Source organism: Phodopus roborovskii, unplaced genomic scaffold (genome assembly GCF_943737965.1).
Source record: "Phodopus roborovskii unplaced genomic scaffold, PHOROB, whole genome shotgun sequence".
In the NCBI taxonomy this organism is placed as follows: Eukaryota; Metazoa; Chordata; class Mammalia; order Rodentia; family Cricetidae; genus Phodopus; species Phodopus roborovskii.
The window spans coordinates 20,756,371-20,774,469 of NW_026126434.1; the positions used below are offsets into that span (position 1 = coordinate 20,756,371).

General features: G+C 38.7%; 1 protein-coding gene across 1 annotated transcript in view; it reads left to right on the forward strand.

Annotated features, from left to right (window-relative positions):
- Pcdh15 (protocadherin related 15) overlaps positions 1 to 18,099 on the forward strand; it is a 586,560-nt gene that overhangs the window by 463,981 nt on the left and 104,480 nt on the right. The gene's annotated exons all lie outside the window — the stretch shown is intronic.

Genomic DNA, 18,099 nt, shown 5'->3' on the forward strand with positions numbered 1-18,099 from the left:
CCAGTTACATATGTGTAAAATGATGCTATCCCATCAGGCTGTAGGAGCCTCTTTAGTTGCTGGAGAGGGACAACTATTCATCTTAGCGGATGGCATGACAACTCTAGGGATGAGACAATAACATACTATTTACAGATGATGTATAAAGTACTGTTATGATAACTTCACGTGCATAAGTTGATTAGTAAACTTTTTCATCCTCCTTGAAAGCCAGGGTGCATGGCCAACAATGCTGCAATGGATGTGTGACTAGCAGACACTGCCTACATGAGAATAAAAGGAAAAGAATCTTTAAAATCATGACTAGTAGGCTGGCAAAATTGCTCAGTGAATGGAGGTGCTTGCCACAAAGCCTAGACATGAGTTTGGTGCCAGCATTTCAATTTCTGAGTGTTGTCCTCTGACTACCACATACATATGGAGGCATGCCTATGCCCAGTGCACACACACACACAGACAGACAGAAGTAAAAGTATAGTATTTTAGCCAGGCATTGGTGGCGCAAGCCTTTAATCTCAGCACTCGGGAGGCAGAAGCAGATAGATCTCTGTGAGTTCAAGGCCAGCCTGGTCTACAGAGCTAGTTCCAGGACAGGCAAAGAAATACAGAGAAATCCTGTCTCAAAAAACAAACAAACAAACAAAAGGTATAGTATTTTAATATTAATTAGTGATTAATAGTAATTATAAATTTACATGTAGCATCCCTTGTAATTTCCATGCATTTCTATGTGATGATAAATGACTATTCTTAGTTTCAGCAGTTATGAACTGACATTCAGTACATAAAAGATATATTGTAGCTACAACAGTGAAGCTAGAATATTTCTCTGACCTATCAGAGCAACATCACTTCCATGGAAAAGCAAGCAGTAGTCAGTTTAGAGAAAGGACCAGCGACCAGCACTAGAGCTAGGAGATATTACCAGTATTACAAAAGAACATGTATGTAATATTCTTTCATGCTAAGGCAACTGAGCCTTTTATAATCAGTGTGTCCTGTATAAGATCTAAATGGTTACAATCAAAACACACTTCACCTATCTCCATACAGCAGAGGCTCCTGCAGAAAGAAAAACAATAAAGCATCTAAAACAGTAGTTCTCAACCTGTGGGCCATGACCCCCATAGTGGGAGGAAAGACCCTTTCACAGGGCTGGCATATTGTATATCCTGCATATCAAATATTTACATTATGATTTATAACAGTAACAAACTTATGGTTATGAAGTAGCAATGAAAATAACTTTATGGTTGGGGGTCAGCACAACATGAGGAACTGTATTAAAGGGTCACAGCATTAGGAAGATTGAGAACCATTGACCTAAAACATTCACCTTTTCCCTTAAGATCATCTTTCAACACCATGTTAGGGCATGGCATTCATCATCTTCTCTAGAAGGGAAAGAGGAAAAGAGATGGAGGGAACATGAACCTCAGAGAGACAGACAGGTACTGAAGAAGGACCCAGGATGGGAGATGTGATATCCAAGCACATTGGCTCAGCAAGAGACTGTCACAAAAGACGTTATTTACCATAAACTTTACCTAACAAACATGTGTGGGTGTTATTTTTATAGATACAGCAAAGTCATTTAAAAATCCAGGTAAATAATACATTTTAAATTAAAGAGATAATACTTCACTGGTATAGTTAAACTGTTTCAAAGGAGTAGACCACTTTTCCAAGGTTTAAACATTTGTAATTGTTAAAATTTTGATGCATATTGGTGCCTCCCTGTATATATGCATGTGACAACATGTGCAGAAAGACCCAAGAAGGTGTCAAATCCTCTTCAATTGGAGCTATGGCTGGTTGTGAGCCATGGTGTGGGGGCTGGAAACTGACACTAGAACTTCTCCATGAACAGCAAGTGCTCTTAAGCACTGAGCCATCCCTCCAGCCCCTTCATTAAAGTCCTTAAGATGAAGCCAGCAAGGTGGCTTAGAGGGAAAGGGCAATTACTCTCAATCCCCAGGTCCCCACGATTGAGGAAGAGATTTCTGCAAGTTGTCCTCTGATTCCCCTTACCCGTGACAAACCCACACATGCACATACACATGAATTAAATGAACGTAATTTTTAAAAACTATAAATTACAAGCACTTACACTTTTAGAGTAATAGAGAAGATCCCATAGACTATAAATTTGTCTGAGTAAACAAATAGATAAAATGTTATAAAAGAGTAATATTGTATAACTTGTTGGCTAAAACAAATAGACAAAATGTTCTGAAAGAAAGGTGTTAGGTATCTTGTAAGCACAGCAAATGGGAGAGGTTAATTGAAAATTGTAACTATCACTTTTCATCTAAACAAATAGCTTTAAAAGGTAAATTTAAAAGGTATCTGCATGCTCCAGATACAGGACCTTGCATGTCCAAAGGATTATCTATGGTTTTCAAAACAGACAGATGATAAAGTTCTCTATATAAACATGATACAAGTAATTCCCTTCACTGTGGTATAAACAAATATAAGGCAATTGAATTTTACCCAATGCCCAGGTAAATGCCTCAGTGTACCCAGGTGGGCATTCAGTGATGAGACCAGCTAAATAAAAAATAAAACCCCAAAACTCATAAATTACCTCTCAGAAATGCATGAAGCCTAAAAGACACATATTCATTTGTTCACTGCCTGATTATTTGAATATTGTTATTAACATTTCATGACTAACCTTTGCCTTCTGCTCAAAATGAAGACACACATTTCCAGCATCATTCCATCTATTAATAACTGTTAATGGCCTGTAATCAATCCCTAGTCCATTAGCTATGCAAATAAGTACGCCATTATGTAAATTGAGGTTAATTAATTAATTGTCTAAAGGTTTTAATTTGCTACAAAATTAGCTACCCTATGGATTTTAACTCTATTGCACATCATGTTAATAAAAGCAAGGGTCTAATTCACTGAAGTTGTACTTTATTGTGACTTCTTCAAGTTATTGTTCATAAAATAATTTTCAAATTGAATTTTACAACTGTTCTATAAATGGATTTAACATGTGAATGAAAATTAAAATAGGTAATTATAGAGTCATTTCATAGATTCAATGTTGGAGCTTAAGACAGTATGGGCTATTGTTTTTCAACATTAGGATTAAAGTAAGGCATATTTCAATATCTAACTTACCAGACCATCACAGTTAAATATTAACATGTGTAGCTCTCTCTGATACAAGTCCAGCTACCTCTCATCACATCACTCTAAAACTCATCATTCCATTCATCTTTAAGTATCTCCATATTATCTCTTAAAGATAATGCCAACACAAAACAACTCTAACCTCAAAGGAAATAAGTGATATTTTGTTCTTGAAAAAAAAAATGGGTGACTATGACCCAAAACATAAATTCAAGTTGTCTAGGAAGACACATTCTACGGTGGCAGTGATTACAGGCTTTTATGTTATAAAGAAATTTATAAATTAAGTTATTAACAAATCCAAATAATAATGGATATTATTTGTGAGCCACAGTGTGGGAGCTGGGACATGGAACTAGATCCTCTCCAAGAACAGTAAGTGCTCCTAATCACTGATCCATCATTCTAGCCCCTTCATTCAGATTTTTAAAGTGCTTAAGCTGGGGCCAGTGAAGTGGCTTATCTAGAAAGGGCAATTGCTATCAACCCCAAGATCCCCATGGTTAAGGAAAAGATTCCTACAAATAATGGAAATTACCCACGGGAAGATTACAGCAATGTGAGCCGATCTCTGCTAAGGGTCTTGGATGCTACCTGATGCCATAATTAGCCCTTGGAAAATAGTGATCTGCTGACACATTCTAATGTTTCACAGGATCCAAAAGATATTAGGTCAGACACAGAAGTGGCTTTCAAAGGAACTAGAATTAATGCAGGATAATCTGCCTATGGTCATGAAGTATTTTAGCTATCCCCAGTCACAAAGTTCTAACAAATAGTGTAGGGTTACACCATGATGATTTTGCAAACTTCAGTTCACAGTAAACCTTCTTAGATCTTTTCTTTTTCTTTTTCTTTTTTTTTTAATAATTTTATTTTATATAACAAAGTCCAATTAAATGAAAACAAACATTTATACACAATATTTGGGAATTTGGGTGTTGTTCTTTCCAAACTACTTCCTGCTGGTAAGGGGCGCTGTCATGGGGATTCGAAGAAGATTCAGATATCCTAGCTGTAGTCTGTAGGGCTGTTTTGTCCAGCTGTTTGGAATGTAGGATCAGCTTGTACTCTGTTTCAGGCGGTCTGGCGTGATCAAACCACATTAGTCTGGAAGGAATCCACATCTTTTCATTTTCTGTGGAAACAAAAATAGAAATCCTTTTCCCCAGTAACTTGTCCTTCAACTTAAATTTTGGAGTCAAAGCATTTTTTTAATTTAATTTATTATTTTACATGTCGATCCCAGTTCCCTCTCCCTCCCTCCCTCCTTTCATCCCTCCCTCCCTCCTTCCCTCCCTTTTACCCTCTCTGCCCTCTCACATGCACTCTAACCACCCTCCCCTCCCATCCTCCCAATTCCATATGTAGGGGAATGCCATCCAGTTGGGGTCATGTAGATCTGACAGGTCATGTGAAGTAGGGACTAGGGCTTCTCTCCTGTCTCTAGATTAAGGCAGTTATCCCTCCATGGGGGATATGTTCACAAAGTCCTTTTGTGCACCAGGGATACATCCTGGCTCCACTGTCTGAGGTCTCTTAGACTGCTCAGTCCTTCTCCACTCCTACCTTTCCCTAAGTCAACAAAATGCACAAAATGCAGTTTACTTCCCTATCTCTTCTGGTTAGTTTTTGTTTGAAGCATATTTTTCTAGACATTAAAATATCTATACTTGTACTTTCTGGTTTTCTTTGAATATCTTTTTTCATTGTTTTACCTTAAAGTATTCTCTGCTCTTGATGATGAGCTATATTTCTTGGATGTAGCAGAAAGATGGATGCTATTTTCTAATACAATCTGCCAGTCTTTGTTTTTTTAATTGGGAAATTGAAACTATTAATATTGAGTTATTAATGAACAATTTGTATTAATTATTTTTATTTTGTTGTTTCAGTGTGGGATTTTGCCCTATTTGATTAACTGTTCTAGGTTATTTATTCCTTGATTCCTCTTGGAAGTAGTTACAGGGGAAATTCCAAGAACAGTAAGGCGATACTAAAAGTAATTCATAAAAGAAGAGATGTGGGCTACATATATACCTTTCCATATCAAGTTCGAAGCTGGCAACTACAATAGAAGTACTAGCATTGGGTGGTGAACTCACATTTGAGACATAGTAGATAAATCCAGAAGTAAACAGATGCAGCAACAGCTATTGCCAGGGTGATACTCCTAACCACATCTTGGTCCATGTAGACTCCCAGAATTATGCAATTATGAAATTACAATTTTCAGCCTTGGGCCTAGTAATGTAAAATATAGATCTTGCTCCAAAGTCAGAGTGAGTTCATTATGGGCACAGATTCAGCTGGATCTTCACGTCACTGAGTGAGATGGTTTAGCGGGGAAAGGCAGTGGCCAACCAGTGTCTGCTGGTCCTTTCTCCATCCCCTTTCAGGTATTTATTATGTTTGGCCTTTAGATGATGGTGGTGTTATCTAACTGTCAGGTGATATCTGGTTTGACTTCATGCCCCAGATAGCTGAAATAGTAGTAATTATCCATAGATTTTACTAACCATTTACAATTTGTCCTTTGAGAAATAAATATTTAGAAGCCAGGCAGTGGTAGTACACTCCCTTAATCCCAGCCCTTGAGAGGCAGAGGCAGGGAGATCTCTGTGAGTTCAAGGACAGCCTGGTATCTGCAGAAATATATACAGACGTTATTTGATTATTTTTGGACTGTTGTTACTGTTAAGAATTTTTAACTTTTTAACATAATATATCCAGATGATTTATTGTCAGATAATTTAGGAAATCTCTATCCCTAATCTGTAGTACTCTTAGCGCCATTGATGTTCCCTGTGCTCAACAGGGTCTCTTAACATGAAGGAATTGCCTGTTGAGTTTTGCAATTGTTCTGTGTGCATTGAGAAACATGTCTCAATCAACACAAAATATTTACCCATAATTTTCTTCTGTTTCATCATTTTGTGTCTTTTAACTGTGTTATTTTTAAGCTTTTATCAACCAGAAAAAATATCTTAAATAAAAAATTAGAAAGGACACTGAAACTGTGTGTGTGTGTGAGTGTGTGTGTGTGTGTGTATGTGTGTGTGTGTGTGTGTGTGTACATATATATGTTTTGTGTAGGGAGTTTCCAGACATGGTAATTAGGATATACTATATACATATCTGGAATAGTTAAAGGCAACGTTTATTTGATAATAAAATGTAAATGAAAGAGTTCTCTTTTAAAAAAAAGACTATGAGCTGTGTCTCTGTTCTGAGTCTATTTTGAGTATGACTGTAAATATATTAAGAATAGTTGTAGTGAACTGAGTGCCATTCATGAATGAGATTTTTGTTAGAATTACTGATTTTGAGTGGGGTATAGAGTAGTGTTAAGGTAACTCTAGCAGGCATGAGGGCATATTGGTTCTTATCCCAACAAAAACAAAATTGGTACATACCAATAGCCTTAAAATGGAGTGCATACATATGTCCAGTGGGAATTTGTTCAATATGTGAGTGGATCTGGAAAGTTAGGGCCTAATTTTTGAAAGGATTGAGTGTCAGGCTAACAGCATGAAATACATATCCCAGTACTCATCCACTCAGGACCAGCAGCTTCAGCACCAGTTCCCCTCTGTCCTCCCCACCCTGGCTCTGTAGCCCTGACTACACTGCAGATGAACCACACCACTGCTGTCATCAGGAAAATGTGCCAGGTTTTTGCATCACTTAGCACTTACTATGGGGCCAATCCATTTGAGGCATTTCCTTGGAATAAAGTCAGACTGGCTCCTATGGAACCTTCCAGAACTCTGTTCTCTAGACCTCCCCTTCACCTTCAGTCTCATTCTGGCAGTATCCGCCCTATGGAACCTTCCACTCTGTTCTCTAGGCCTACCCCCTTCACCTTCAGTCTCATTCTGGCAGTATCCGCCCTATGGAACCTTCCACTCTGTTCTCTAGGCCTACCCCCTTCACCTTCAGCCTCATTCTGGCAGTATCCAGAGTCCTTGACCGGCTCTCATATTCAACACTATTTTTGAGCAAATAATTTTGAATGTGAGAGTGATGGTAATTTTAATAGGCTTCCTGTCTTGGAACATCTTCAGTTTCTGTTCTGTATCTCCCCAATCCAACACCATTGCTTATGAGCTCACAGAGTAAAAGTATTGTGTATCTCAAAGCAGCTGTCAACAGAGCTGGTAACCACAAGACCTCACACAAAAAATAACTGTGACTCTTTCTGCCACAATGATATCCACATGCTTCATTTTTTATGTAGTGTAAAAGAAGTAACATGAAACTTTATAGCTGAGGTAGATTTATGTGATTACATAACTAAAGAGGCAATTTTTGCTTTATTATAAAATTATAATTATCTTTAAATGTCGAAGAGAAAACCAAATCTTTTTGCAAAGACATCATCATATTTTGACTCAGTTAACTAGGCCTTCAATCAGGAATAAATGACAGAGCAATTAAGATAAACTTAAACTGGTGATAAAACAACTCAAATGCTATTGATTTCAGTTTATGGTTTTGCTTTAGGGTACAAGCTTGTAACACATTTCATTTTCTTAGCTTTTTCTAGTTTCAGACAGAAGGTCTGTGACAGATAATGCTAATGACTATGTATTACTGACTGACTTACAAAAGCATTCTTCAAATAGCTCATGCCACAAAACTGAAGCATGTCACATAATCTAGTCTTCACCATAAAAAATGCTAGGTATGACCAGTGTCTTATATTATTATGGGTGCAATTCTAGAGATCCTATAAATAATTCATTAATTTAAAATGTGGAGACCAGTTTAAAATAATGCCATGCCATGTGTGGCATTTTTATCTCAAACATTTTGGGCATCTTCCTAACCAGGAGTGTTGATTAAAAACCTAAACCCCAGCATTCAGCAAGCAGAAACAGGGAGATAATGAGCTTAATGATAATAAGTTAACCTGGGCTACATAGGTAGTTGAGGGACAGACCAAACTGCTTGGAAAGATCATGTTTTAAAACTTAATGACAATTTTGCTCAGTGGTAGATGCCTAGCATACACAATGCTCATGGGTCTGATTTTGGGGACCAATGAAAAGTATTTAAGTATTTAGAGAATATGAATGTTTAAGAGGGTCTTCTTGCTTATTTTTGAGAAATGAACCCAAGTATAATGACAAAAGATATAATTTTCTCTTTTCTTAAATTTCCTCTAATCATTGCAACGAACAAGTTTGTGTGTGTGTGTGTGTGTGTGTGTTGTTGTTGTTGTTGTTGTTTCTCTGAGCCCTGTTCATACCCTGAAATATTTCTCCCCTGAACTATGTTACCAGCCCCATCATCTGAGCTTTTTCTGAGCTATTTTAGTCCAAGTCTAAATTGAGAACCAAGTCAAGATTGTTTATTGAATTAAAATGTTTTTCAAATTTATATCCTATTTCAGAAAATAGGAAGTAGGATGTTCTATTAATAATGAGAGTCCTAAATGATACAATGGGTCCCTAGGCTTCTGCAATCAGAAGTTGCTCCATGGAGAGTAACTAACCCAATTTAATGCACACAAAACAATGCATGGAATTGAATATCCATTAAATAATGCATAGAACTAAAGTATCATTTCTGAAAATGGAACTGTCTAGGTAATAGAAAGCACAGGATAAACCATCACTATTTTCTTCTAAATGACATGAACTCCTTACTACTTGTGGGTAGGGATCAGATGTACTTAGTCTACAGATATTTGATTATGACCAAGATTTGTATGTAGCTTGGTGGCAGAGTGCTTGCCTAGCATACACAACAACCATCTACAGGCATTATTATCAAAGAAAGAAAAGTGTGGACTGAACTATAAAACCAAGGTTATAATGAAAAACGCTAAATAGGCCTTTTGGCTCCATGGGCTTTTGGATGCTCAATAGTGCCTGGAACTGAATGGAAACCCTTGACATAGCTGTCCTTCCTTTGTTGCCTGAACCTCTGAGTCAAATTCCTTCCAGCCCCATGTGCAGACACGCTGACTCTCCCTGGGGCAGAGCTCATGCCCTCCTAGTCTCTCAGCAGCTATAACAACTTAAGCATCTGAAGGCATTCAGACAAGATGTTTCTTGCCTATTAACCTATGCCAGCAATCAATAAAAGCTGCCTCTTTTCTACCCAGAGAGCAGCCTGGCCTCTTTGTCAGGCTGGCTCTACTTCACTGGCAGTAGCATCTCTAGCACAGCCAGGTCTGTGTTTTCTGAGCACGTGACTCAGTCTTATTTTTATAGTTTCAGTGACAGTAGACCTCAAGTCTCCAACAGCATGGCTGACATTTTATAATTTCCTAAAGATGTAGTATACCTGTTAGATTGATTTTTCATTTATTTTATAGCTCGTGAGTGGTGGACACTTTTTCTACTTAGTGAAATACTTTATTTTGATCAAATTTTAAGAGCAAAAACCTCCTGGTTTTTGGTTGTTAATGAGAGGAAGCTCCCATTAACTCGACAAAGATAAATTTCATCATTATTCTTGCCCAAGTTTTAGAGCAACAGCCCTGGGTCCGGCAGACCTAACAGGCTAGGCTCAACAGCAAGTTGAGGTAAGCAGAGTGGCATTTTCATCAGTGTGGCTGTGCTGAGGGGAGGAATGGATAAAAGTGTGTCAGTGGCCAGCTCTATCCTCAGTGTAGTGGCATTGGCTTTAGGGTCAACTATACGGAGAATTGGTACAGGGCAAGAAGTGTGCATAATTAATCAATGCCAGTCAATGTGTGTCTCCCCGTCACCCTCTCAGTTATGAAGTTGTTTGAGGGGAAGAATCTGGTTCCTGTAAGATGACCCCACCTGCTTCCCAGTTCGGCCTCACCAACAGAGAAAATTGCCTCCCTTTGGAGGCTGTCTGCCTAGTAAGGCTCATCTATTTCTGAAAGTCTGAACAACTGCAGGCAAGGACTATGATACTTGCCTTTGTACCTTCGGCCTTGCAGACTGTGAGATAGGTCAGGCATATTTGAGATGTTACCATGTCTATGCAGAGTCAAGAGGAGCCTGACCCAATGTACAGACACAAATGAAGGCAGAGATGCTAGACATCAAACCCGGTGTTAGTAACCTTATAAAACAAGTGAGGAGTCGATGCTTTATAGAAAAGAACTCTTAAGGACTGGAGATAGAACCCAGGGCCATGTCCATACTAAGAAGATAATTCATCTCTGAGCTGTATTCGTTGATAACAATAGTGGTTTCTAGAGCTGAAGAGATGGCTCAATAGGTAGGAGTTCTCAGTGTACTAGCTGAGGACGCAAGTTCAGTTCCCAGCCCCTGCTTCAGGTGGCTCATTGTCTGTAAGTTCATCTTCAAGGGATTCAATGTTTCTGGACTCTAAAGGTTCCTACACACACACACACGTACACACACACACACACACACACACACACACACACACACACACACACTACAATTTCAAATACTAAAAATGAATCTTATTTTTAATGTTGTTCCTAAATACTCATTTTTTGCTGCATAAGTTAGGAATTGACCTGACTGGTCTGATAAAGCATAAGGAAATGACAGACAGACAGACAGAAAGACAGACAGACAGACAGACAGACAAGCTGGGGTTGGGTGATCATGCACTCTGGTGGGGATGCATGGGCAGAAGCTCGGAAACTCAGCATGTCCCTTAATGTACAGCAGAGAGGAGTCCTAGGCAGGTGGCTGACCTCAGGAGGAGGTCCCTGTGGTGACCACTCTCGGACTGCAATCATCCTGGGTGTGGGTGCTGCAGTCACTTACTTTCTGCACACTGTCAGTATCAGTAATTAGAGCAGGAGATTGCTTTGTCATTCCTTTGAGCTTGGCCTGAGAAAAGCCTTGTGTAGCATGAATAATAAAAACCCAGAGACAGATATTGGGATAAAGCTAAGTCGCCTGCCACTAAAGAACTCTCACCAAAGGGGCAACCCGGTCCTCAGATTCCTCCTCAGACTGACTGAGCTCCTGTTTCCTCCTGCCTTGCCTTATATTCCTTTCTAGTGCTGGGATTAAAGATGTGTGCCACCAATGCCCAGCTTCTATGGCTGACTATTGTTGCTAGCATTGCACTCTGATCTTTAGGCGAGTTGTATTTGTTAGATCATAAGCAAAATATCAACACATCCTTGCCATGGTTCTGACATTGGGACCCTTGGCAGGGCTGTGTGCATATCAATAGTGCATGTGCACTCAAGACTTCTGGTACACCCCACCATTATGTTTATATAGTGAGAAGAAGTACCATAGAAATGCCAAGTGCAAGAAGTAGGAAAGGGAATGGCCCTTCAGGTGAATCTTTGTCTCTACTGAAGTGTAACTCCCCATTCCGCTGAACATCTAGGTGGCTGCTTTCTCAGTTCTATCTTTATTACATCTACCTACTTTCCAGGAACAAATATAGTTGAGAGTGGCACTTCATCTGTAATCCTATCTATTGGGGATAGAGAGGCAAGAACGCAAGGAGTGCATGCCATCTTCAGCTACAGAGTAAACCAGTTCTAGCCTGGGCATGAGCCTGTTTCATAACAATCAGGGTTTAAAAAAAAAAAGTTATATAACAACTTCAAAGAATAATGTCATCTTCATTTCTTTGCTTATACTCTTCTTTTAAAATGTCATTTCTTTTCTTTGACCCTTATCAATCCCTGATGACTCTTCCAGCCTTATTAAAAAGTGTCCCTCTTTTGAAACTTTTAATGATACCTGGCCCCTGTCAAGCGAAAACAGATACATCTGGCCTTGATTTCTTTATAATCTTTATAATCTTTATAAGTCAAGGATGTGACTTTATTCAATTTTGCACTGCCACAGTTTCTATGACCAGGACAAAGGTGATATGTGGAGAATCTCACAGAAGATGAATTCTGAGTTTGACCCTGCAGGTCGATAGAGCAGGGACAGCAGTGCAGACTGGAGGATATTATTTCAGGGGCCATTGTGACCAATTTTTTGCCTTCGCGTTGCAGAATTTGTATAGTAGATATGATGTGATTCTATGGCCCATTGTTTTCTGTGAACAAAGCACTTTCATGTTATCAATTGCTCTAATTCAATCTCACATTTTGCTTTAGGTTTTTCTTTTGGTCCTATAGATATCACCCCAGTTCTCACTCATGGTAGCTGTATAATTTCCAGAAGCCACACTCTAGCCCCTTATCCTTACGTTTGACATTTAATATGTGTGTGGATGACCATGCTATACTTATTCATATATTATTGTCAACTACTTTAGGAAATTCTTGTGTAATTTCCACATGAAAGAAATTCTGCTTAGTGACTTATGGCTTGTCTAGAATTTAGAGACCTTCTAAAAATTAAACATGAAATAACTAAGTGCTATATACAAAAGTAACTAATAGAATCTAATACATACCAAGATAAAATTGATGGACACATGCATAACAAGTTATAGGAATGATGTTCTTCTGACCTTGAGATGAGACCTCTATTATCTTAGATTACATGTCCAGGACTGGAAAAAGGTTTCTAACCCTCTCCTTATCAATGTCATTCTTTGAATAATATTAGTATGAGCCTTTCAATTCTGTTAGTTGTCTAGGTAATTGCTTTTCTCAGTTTCCATATTGACCATGTTCATTTAATCTTAAGGAATTTTAGCTAGGTGTAGAGGTGCACACCCACATCCCCAGTACCTAGAAGGTAGGAGCTGGAGGATAAGGATTTCAAGGTCGTCCTAGGCTACATAGCAAGTTTGAGGCCTTTGTGAGCTATGTGAGACCCCCACAAAAACAACTTTGCTTTTATCCTTTTAAACCTACTTCAAGGATAGCTGCTGTTAGTCCTTTGTTTGCTCTATTCTCTCTTTTTAGAATGACCTTCCTTCCTACTTAATGCAAGTTGTGTATAATAGAGATCATTTATAGAGTAGGGAATGTGACTTGGCTATGAAGTACATGCATAGCATAGGCAAGAATCTGAGTTTGAATCTTAGGCTGGATCACCCAGAGACAGGAAAGAGGACTGCTGTGAGATGTAAATACCTGAACTGTATTTCCAACTTCATTATGTAGGAAATAATATGTATTATATATTGTTTACAACCTTAATATCTTAAATTGTATTAATGGAACACATCAAAAGACATGCAACAACTTAAATCAGAGCATTACTTTGGAAGTCTTTATGTGCACATATGTGTAGACACACACACACACACACCCCAGAGTGACCCTACTAAAGGTATTGTGTCTCTTTAAACAACTACAGTTGTTTTATTCTGAAGTATATGCCTAACATGATCTCGTTTCTGTAACGTGGCCCTAGGAGCATTATTCCCACACTGTTGAAACTGGAGTGAAGCACTGAATTAATAAGGCTACATTGATTTCTCACTAGACACAGCATTTTTCTCTGTATGGAAAGAGGACAGGTGGCCAGAAGGCATATACTTGTCCTCAGATGTTTGTATTCAAGCTAGACATCATCATGATGAATATAGCAGTAAGTAGTGGGATGGGGCAGTGTGTAGCCATTTGATATATGAAGGACTGGGAGAGACAGGAGTTGAGATAAGAGAGAAGAACATGTTTCCTAGGCTGGGTTCCCCATTGAGATAACAAATGGGCACTTAAAATAACTGGTTTTTGTTTTTATCAATCCATTCTGATTAAGGTTGAGGGAAGAAAAAATGAGAAAGGACATAGAGAGAGAATTAGAAGGAAAGGATCGATGGGGGGAGGGGGAGAGGTTTTTAACAAATTTTATTTATTTTACATCATGGCTGCAATTTCCCCTCTCCTCCTCCACCAGACCCCACTCCTCTGCTTCCACCTCCCAATCCACTCCTCCTCCATTTCTGTTTGGGAAAGGGCAGGTCTCCCATGGGTATCAACAAAACATGGCATTTCAAGTTGCAGTAAGAAGAAGCACCTCCTGATGCATTAAGGCTGGGCAAGGTGATCCAGTAGGGTCCCAAAAGCCAATAAAAAAGAGTCAGAAGCAGTCTGTTTCCTCTGTTGAAGAACCCACAAGAAGGTCAAGCTACACAACATATATGTTACCACATACATGCAGAGTGCCTAGGTCAGGCTGCAGAGATAGTTCATTGGTTAAGAACATCTACTGCTCTTCCTGGGGAGACTATTTTTAATGTGACACTCTGGAGAAAAGTAAGTATATGAGTATTCACCAAGGCCAGGTCAAGAAGAGAAATGCTCAACAGATAAATACCTGATGATAATCACTTCAGATGCGTCTTAAATACTTTTCATGTTCTTTCCACCTACTGAGTTGAGGCCTAAAAACAGAAATGGGAATATGAATATCTATCATGGCCCCCTTTGCCTATGTTTGTTTGTTTGTTTGTTTGTTGACAACATTTGAATCAGTGATCTAGAGAAGCATTCACATCAGGGTTCCATTTTGTTTTTTCCATTGTGTTGCTCAGTAGCACAAGAATTACTTCATGTCACTCCTAACTGGCAGGGAGACAGAATAACAAAGGCTCAAACTAGTTTAGAACAAGACATAGAGACTACAATAGAAGCAAAAGAAAAACTGATAGAAATTTGTGATTATCATTAATGAAGAACACAAAATAATCAAGAGTGATTTTAAAAGCCTGGGTAACATGAATTAGATCTAAAAACTAGTTGGAAAGTTAAGTTACTTACTGAACTTGAAAGTGGTATTTAACCTGGATGTAGAGATTGTGGAAGTCATTTAGGGATGATGAGTTATGTCAGCCATTGATATATAGAGGGTAAAATTGTATGTATGTATGTATGTATGTATGTATGTATGTATGCATGCATGCATGAGTGGAAAAGCATCTTGGCCATTTTGATTTCCCATAATACAGAGGGAGAAGACAGAGCTCAGTTTGTAAACGTATGACTTACCATAAGAAAATCTCAAAGCAAGATGCCATGGAGGAATTTATCCACATATATAAATCAGTATGGATATGAAGCAATGACAAAATCACTAACCAAGTGATCATGGGGATTTCTGGAACGAAATGATTATCTCCTGTATCAGGGGACCTAGTGAAGCCAGGGCTGCCTCAGAGAGACATGCTACCTAGTCCACTCATCCAGCTCAGCTCTTGAATTGTCATGGATGGCTATATGCACAGGAGGGAGGTTTGAGTTTCCAGAGCCCAGGAGACTTAGTCTCTCCCAGAGACTGGCAAGAAAGCAATGGAAGCTTGGAAAGTGGTTATCTATTGTCAGTGAAAGAAATGACCCTAATTCTAACCCTTGGCCAGAAGAGAGGATCCAAGAATGAAGAGAAAAATGAAGAACACTTAATGTTATAGTGCTCCAAATAATGTAGCACAAAAGACAGTATGTTGTTGAAACTTGGCTGAGGCTTACATTAACATATTTAGTGCCAAATAAATATTAAAAGGCTTGGAAGGCAGATGGTTAGTTGTCTCAGCAGGTAAAGATACTTGTTGGCAAGTCCCAGAGACACACACCACGGCAAGTTATCCTCTGACCTCCTTTTATGCACTGACATGACCATGACCCCAGTCTATACACATGTATGTATGTAAATGAAAACGTGAAAGTAGAAAAACTTAAATTTTGATTCAGTTGTAAACATGCCCTGATTTCCATTAATGTTTACATTTTTAAAGTGTGTATTTTAATACAATTTCAGTCACATATCATTTCAATTCAGAAACAGAATTTTATGATTCTGAAACAAACATAAATTTATTTAGCTTGCCATTCTTTTTAAAATTGATAATAGGTATTTTTCATCTAACATATTCTGATTATTGTTTTCTCTACGCATCCCATTCCCTCCTCATTTCCCCTCCTATCAAAATACAACCCCTTTCTGCCTCTCATTAGAAAATAGGCATCTAAGCAATAATAATAAAATAAAATAGGATAGAATAAGATAAAATAAAAACAAATTGGAATAAGATAAATCTAACAAACAGAAGGAAAAGGTCCCAAGGCAGAAGAAACATATATAGACACACAGACACTCATTCTCTCTCACACACACACACACACACACAAAGCACAAAACCAGAAACCATTTAAATTACAAAATGACCTGTAGGGTTAAAATATGAAAATTAAATTTCAAAAATAAAAGAAGTTAAAATTAAACAAGAAAAAGCCCTGAGATAGCATTATGAGAGAGGAACCTCTAAAGATGCTGTTGAGTTTCTTTTCTCTTGACCATCTACTGGTGAGTACACAGCCTGCCCTTAAGAGTAGTTTATTATATGATATCCTTTACCTCTCTGGTTCCTCCAATCCTTTCTCCTCCTAAGGACTCCCTGAACTCGACATCTGCTGTAAAACTCTACATCTGCTCCCATAATTTGCTGGGTGAAGTCACTCTGGTCTCTGCTAAGCTCCAGTCCCAGAACACCTTACAAACAGGTCAAACTATAGGTGGAAGATTTTGTGGCTGAGTTGATGTCCCAGTCCCTTCACTTGAGTCCTTGCTTGGTTACAGAAGATGGCTGGTTCAGGCTCTGTGTATCCCATTTCTAGGAATCTTTGCTAGGATCACTCTCCTAGACTCCATGGAGTTTCCAGTGCACTAGGTTTCCATCTCACCCATGAAATGCCCCCCCAATTCCAGTTGTTTCTCCTAATATTTTATCCATCCCCTTCACTTGATCCCTCCTGTTCCTATCCTCACCTGCCCCAGTCTGGAGTTGTCTTCTATTTCCCATTCCAGAGAAGTCTGAATGTTTTCTCTTGAACCCTCTTTATTACCTAGACCCACTGGATCTGTGGATTGTAGCATGTTTGTCCTTTACTTTATGGCTAATATTCATTTATAAGTGAGTTCATACCACATTTGTCTTTCATGGTCTGGGTTACCCCACTCAGGATAATTTTTTTCAAGATCCATCTCTTTACTTGCAAATGTCATGATATTGTTTTTAACAGCTGAGTAATACTCCATTGTATAAATGTACCACATCTTCTTTATCCATTCTTTGGTTGAGGGACATCTAAGTTGTTTTCCGTTTCTGGATATTATGAACAAAGCTGCTATGAACATACTTGAGCAAATGCAAGACCCACAGAATCAACTGGGGGCTCACAGAGATCAGTAGCCTATAGGTGTCGGACCTAAGTACTCTGCATATATGTTATAACTGAGTACCTTGGTGTTCTTGTGGGATTCTTGTCCATGGGAGTAGGGGATATCTCTGACTCTTTTGCCTGCTTGTGGGACTCTTTTCCTCCTACTGGGTTGCCTGGTCTAGCCCTGATGTGATGGCATGTGTCTGGTCTTACTGAAGTTTGTTATGCCATGTTTAATTGATATCCCTGGGGGTGTATCGTGGGGAGAAGAGGTGGAGGGGGAAATAGGGAAGGGAGGGAGGGGAAACCATGGTCAGGATGTAATATATGAGAGAAGAATGAAAAAATTTAAGGAAGAGTAATTTGCTTCCCCAGTGAAATTCCTATGGAGAAAGGTAAATTATCATTTGCAAATTGTTATCTGTTGTAGATAGCTTCTGGGTTAAGGATGGGAGCATTTGTCCAATTTTCCTTTCAGATCTAGACTCTATGCAGGCCTTTTGCATGCTGCCTCAGTCTTTGTAATTCATATATGTGTCACTCCTATTGTGTTTAGAAGACCCTGTTTCCTTGGTGTTCTCCATCCCCTCTTGCTATTACACTCTTTCTGCTTCCTCTTCCCCGCGTTTCCTCAGCCATAAGGGAAAAAAATTGATAGAGACATTTCATTTAAGGCAAAGTGTTCAAAGGTCTTTCATACTCTACACATTGTCCAGTTGTGGTTTTCTGTATTTGTTCCCATCTACTGCAGAATGAAGATTCTTTGATGATGGCTAAGCAAGTCAATGATCTATGAGTACAGCAGAACATCAATAATTCCTAATTTATTGCTATCACTTTAGTAGAATGGAAGTATTTGGTTTACTCCCAGGTACCTGGACTATCTAGTCTCAGGTTCTTGTTCATCCAAACAACAGCAAGAATGGGTTCTATCTCGTGAAGTGGGC